The sequence below is a fragment of the Lathyrus oleraceus genome, chromosome 3, assembly GCF_024323335.1.
Source record: "Lathyrus oleraceus cultivar Zhongwan6 chromosome 3, CAAS_Psat_ZW6_1.0, whole genome shotgun sequence".
NCBI lineage: Eukaryota > Viridiplantae > Streptophyta > Magnoliopsida > Fabales > Fabaceae > Lathyrus > Lathyrus oleraceus.
This window is the reverse complement of record NC_066581.1, coordinates 326,437,244-326,443,243: the sequence shown is the minus strand read 5'-3', so window position 1 is coordinate 326,443,243 and position 6,000 is coordinate 326,437,244.

Sequence of the window (6,000 nt, the reverse complement as noted above, 5' to 3'; positions counted from 1 at the left end):
AAGTACAAACATATTGTCATCTAACCATGTTACTTGCAGCTGAAGCAATCTACAGTCAAAACAGTCAAAGTCAGTCATTGCAGTGGATGGTGGCCATTCTTGCAGAATTTGGGCACCATGATCATTCATCAAGAGTTCATATGAGTTGTTTCATCCTTGGGAATCAAGATATCAAGGGATTAGGGCTTGGAATTCATCAGAACATGGTTCAGTCAAGCAAAACCCTAGCAAAGTCAACTATAGTCAACCATAGTCAACTGTCCATTTAATCAGTGATTTGATGGTGGGAATTGGTCTGAGAGGACTCATTCATGTTCATATAAGCCTCATATAACATGTCAAACATCATCAATGAAGAATTTGAAGTCAAACATGAAATTTCCCAAAATAGAAAGTTGACCTGTAATTGGAATTTGCCAAAAATGGAAACTTCTTCTCCTCAAAATTACATCATCATACAAGTTTCAAATGAATTTTTGCCCAACATGAAAGTTGAAGATCGTGTTCTCCCATTTTCAAAAAGTCCAAGAACACTCAATTCCCATTTATGGTTGGCAAGTTATGATCAAATCATTCTCAAGAATTTTTGAACTTCAAAAGGCCATATCTTCCAAACCATTTGGCCAAATTGAGTGGGGTTTTTTGCTACAAGTCATATTTGATGCCCTCTTTCCAAATATGTCATCATAATTCACCAAAAGTTCACCAATCAAAATGGCATTTTTAAAGTGGTTTGAATTAATTCAAGTGAGGTGAAAAAATGAGTTTCCAAATTAAACATTTCCAACACATTTTACCACTTGCAATTGATCAGAAATCATGTTTGGAGTGTGTGCCAAGGCCCAATTCGCAGCTGTAACCATGCCCATGCAACATTTGAGTGGAAATGCACAAATTAGCAAAACACTCCATTTTGCAAATTATGATTAACACTTCCATTAACCAAACTTACAAACACTAAACAACATATATATTTGACATTTCTGCAGAAACCCTAGCTGCCACACTTACTCAAACAGATCAAAAATCTCATATTCTCTCAAACCCTCATTTTGCATTTTTGAACTTTTCTTGAAAAAATCTCAAAGAGCTCGGGCTAGACTTGCTTGTTTCATCGCATACCAACTATTTGGAAGCTATTACAAGTGGTATTTCCCAACTGTAAGCAAGGATCCAGCTCTGCTACATCAAAGCTCTTCCATGGTCATTTTCGATTTGAGCTGTCTTGAACATTCCTGAGCCAAACTCCCTCCTCCATTCATCATCTGGAAGCTTGTAGAACCACTGTTTCAGCCATTCACGACCAAACAACGACTGCAGCACAACTGTTCTTCAATTTTGGTAAATTTTCGAATCTCTCTATTCACTAAACCATGCTATGCTTCTTATAGATCTCTTTGCCATGATTGCAATGAGCTTTGAACCAAGGAAAATGGCTGTGTATTTTGAAAGTTAGGTTGATTTGAAATTTGATGTTCAAATATGTTTTTGCATGATGCTTCCCTATTAGCTCGATTTAATGAAATTGGATGTTATAATGTTGATGTATGTGGTCTGACGGTTCGAAGGCCATGCTTGTTGTTCAATTTTGTGACAAAAAAATTTCACGATTTGGGATGATGATGAACAGTGAATAAGAACCCTAATTGCCATTTCCAGAATTCACGTTGGCTGCTGAGTTTTCTTGTTTTGCATGTACTTACTGTTCCATTGCCCATGAGCGAATGGCTGAGTGACACACCTTGAGTCTGTGCGCAGCGTTTCATTAAAAGTTCCACATAATTTCAAAAATGCCACTCCGTGCCCAATTGTTCCAATAATCCATGTTATTCTTCAATATTTATTTCATTTTGATGCTCATCTTTGAAAAATCATATCACACTCATTTTTAATCCAAAATTCATGAGACTTTTTGCATAATGTTCATCTTAACCTCTACTTATTTATCATATTTTTTCCAGATTTTTTGGATGAATGGATTTTTATTTGTGCTAGGGTTTTGTTCATGTGTCCATTTTTTGTACCCTTTGCCAAATCAATTGTGAAATGATGATGCTTTATCCAATGACCCCCAAATTTTGTGTGCTTAAACTAGACATGTTTATGGTGATTTTGGTGTAGAGTTTGTGAATTTAGCATTGCTGGTTTATGAGTTATGATTTTTTGAATTAGGGTGTGACAATTTGTGTCACACCATTGATGTCCAACTTCATGATTTTATTTACCTTGCCTAATGAACTCAATTTGGTCTGATGTTTTGCATGAACATGCTTCTAGATGTTGAGAATATGTATGAATATTTCTGGAATTTTGGAATGCATTTTCTATTTGATTGATAATTTCTCCCCTGTTTGACCAAAATGTTGACTTTTGTGACACTTGATGCCATATGCTTTGTGAAATTCTCATACATTATTGGATGAACTTGAAATTTGACATGTGATTAGTAGACATCTTAAAGTTTGTCATGGTTTTGATCCCATTCATTTCTCATATGCTATCACTGTTTTATGATTTATTCAAGTTGGTACATGTTTGGTTGACTTCTTTGAGCATGCTTGAACTTGCCTTGCCTTTCTGATTTTCATTGACCAACTTCCCTTGATCCAAATGAGCTGAAATTTGGTATGCATATCATGTTATGGATTATGTTTTATCATGAATTATTTGATGATTTATTGAAATGTTTATGATTGGTTTTGAGTTAAGTCTTGCTGTTGACTTCTATGAGCTTCCATATGCCATGCTTTGACCTAATTTGCTTATGAAATCATGATGGTGAATGATATGAACATGAAACCAATTGAGTTTGTTTCTTGATTGTTTGAACTTGATTTTGGACACTTGTCACTTGCTGTTTTGACTTTCTCATCCCTTTTTGACCCTAGGCTTGTCCTAGTGGTCTTGTTGCTCATGTTTGAGTTCATGTTTTCAGGTTGAGAAGCAATTGCCTTAAAGAAACTTATACAAGTTGAATGAGTTTGATTTGATTATCATGACTAACTTGTTTGTTTTGTAGGTTGTTTGGCTCACATGCTTTGAGCCTTGTGCTTTGCACATTTAACTGATTGTGTTGACTGTTGATCTCTATCTCATTTTGATTTAAACTTTGAGTTGTGTACTGATTCTGTTTGACTGGTTTCAGGTACCTTTAGTTGCTTAGTTCTTTAAGAACTTGCTTTGCTTTGCTTAATAGCAATTTGCATTGAGGTATAATCCCTTTTCTTCATGTAGTCTGGAAGACCTGGCCTGTTACTTGGCCAGGCAACTGTCTGAAGTCCTCCTTAAGAGGCAATGCTTGTGTGTGTTTACATTTGTCCCAAGCAGGAAAAGTCCTTTAAATAAGGCAATTGGTGGATATAAGAGATATGTAGTCTATCTCCCACTATTCTGTGAGTCTTCTCCTTACTCCTATTACATGGTTGTAGCATAGAGATCCAAACCCAAGATCTATAGAGTCAATAATTTGTGGAGAGAGTTCCTACTTTCTGAACTCCCACACCTTCTGATATTCAATGCTCTCCCTGACCAGGGATAAGAGCAATGAGGCACACCCCTCATATCCTTTCATCTGCTTCACCTTAGCCCCTCAATGGCAAGGTTAAGAGCACCATTAACCCTATTCCAGTTGGCTTCAATGCCTAACCCTCTTGTATGAGCCTGATTGTTTGGTTATAGTGTGTGCTGAATGACTTCAATTGGTTGGTTGCTTACTTCATATGCACATGTTTGCTTGCATGCTTTGTGCATTTATCATCATTAAATACTCATTAGTACATGATCATCTCATTTGTCTTTATGACATGTCTTTGTTGTTTACCCATTGAGGACAATTGTAAGACCATTCATTGGCCATTGTTCCTATGATATGGAAGTGAGTATAAGACCATTTCATTGGCCACTCATCTTATCTTTGCTTGATGCATTTGTTTGTTGTATGTGAGGATGCAATTGTAAGTCCCTGCAATTTGGCATTTGTATTCCTATGATCATATGTTGGAGGTTAGAGTAAGCCCAGATAAATTGGCATCTGACATCCAAATTTTGTCTTTGTTGTTGGAGATTGGTATAAGCCCAGATAGATTGGCATCCGGTATCCGCTTTCATTTCTTTGTTAAGGAGATTAGTATAAGTCCATAGAGTGGCCTCTGATATCCGATTTTGTTTTAGGAGATTGGTATAAGTCCAGTGATTGGCATCCGGTATCCGCTTTTGTTGACTTTCTTATTTTGCTTTGCTTGTTTGTTATTACTCATTGCCCATTCCAAAGGACACACTTGAATCATCTTCTATATGATTTCAAGAAGTGAACCTCCTAGGAAGTTTTACAATCTATCCTCATCCATTCATCCCTCTTTGTCCTAAACCTTTTCACACCTTACTTTCAAACTTGAGATAGATATTGTGCAAACATTTTCATGCTTTCAAATTAAAAACCTGGACCCCAAGTCCTTGACTTTTTTTCAAAATCCATTTCATAATACTTCTTTGAATTAATCTTAACCCTACTTTGACTCTACTTTCATGGATACTCATAATCAATTAATTCCACCCATTCAATTGTTTTGTGGCTTTGTCCATTCTTACTAAGTTTTCATACATGAGCTATAGGTTTGATTTATCCTAGTTGGTTGATGTCAATCTCACCTATTTGTCCTTAGTTGATTGAATTATAAGTCTTCCTTGCTTATTATAGGGTTAACCCCTCACTAACAAGTTGAAGCTGTTCTCACATGGTGGACTCGTTGTTTGTATAAGGTTGAGTTTTCTCCCGTGGATAACGTAAGACCTTAGGGCTTGTGTTTTAAAATTGAACTCACAAACTTTTGGAAATCTTTTAGCCGAACTACGGCGTTTTGATCCTTACCTTTGATGGAAGGTACGTAGGCAACGGGTTCATCCGTTCGAACACAAAAATAATAAAAATTGTATATTCTTTTCTCACCATCCCAATCATGTTTGCACAATACTTATGTCATAACAAATAACAATCTCATACAACAAGTGTGAAAAGGGCTCCCTAGGAGTACCTAGGACGTGATGGGTGCCTAACACCTTCCCATTGCGTAATTTACCCCTTACCCAGACTCTCTGATCTTTTTATTAGTTTTCTACGCGTAAAACTTCTTAGGCTTTTGTTCGCTTTTTAGCCAGTCCTTTGGATAAATAAAAGTGCGGTGGCGACTCGAATTTCATTGTATGCTTTGCTTATGGTTTAATCAATAAATCATATAGCGACAAATACACCACTACACAGCCAAGCCAACACGGCCGATCATGTTGCCTGACACGGCCAGTGTTGGCTTGGACACCTCATTTTATATTTTTTGCTGTATTTTGGCACGATTGATCCCGGAGGGCATTTTGGACATTTGATACATCAAATATTTGATCAGGAACTATTCAGGGGATTTTTGAAAACGGAGAACGGGACTTTTTGAGAGAAGACAGATTTGGTACGATTATGATTGAAGTGATCAAGAGCTGCGAAGAACGGAGGTCCTTCAAGAGCGGATGCGATTGAAGATCAACATGATTCCCTTATTCTTGTAATGTCTAAATTTTATATTGAATCTTATTTGAATAATATGAGTGGATAAACCCCTCAATCCCAGGGGGTGTCCCTGAATTGATCGTGTAATGACTCTAAATTATTAATTTCCTTAATATATGATGTTTGTTTGTCAATTTCACTATGCAATGTTTGTAATGCTTTCTTTATCAGAAAAATAAGGATTGTTATATGGTTAACAATTTGCAGGATTGCAATTTACAGGTTAACAATTTGCAGGATTGCAATTGTTAAGGTCATTATAATCGCCTAAGGACTTAGAGATTAGAATGAATGATCAAAGGTTTCCCTCTGAGGTCTTAGGAGGAAACAATTTTAAGATCCGGTAATTGCATATTTTAAATTGTTTAAGGAGATATACATTCAAGGTCATTATAGGATATATTCATACACCATCCTTGGCATATTATTATAAACTGTGAAAAAGA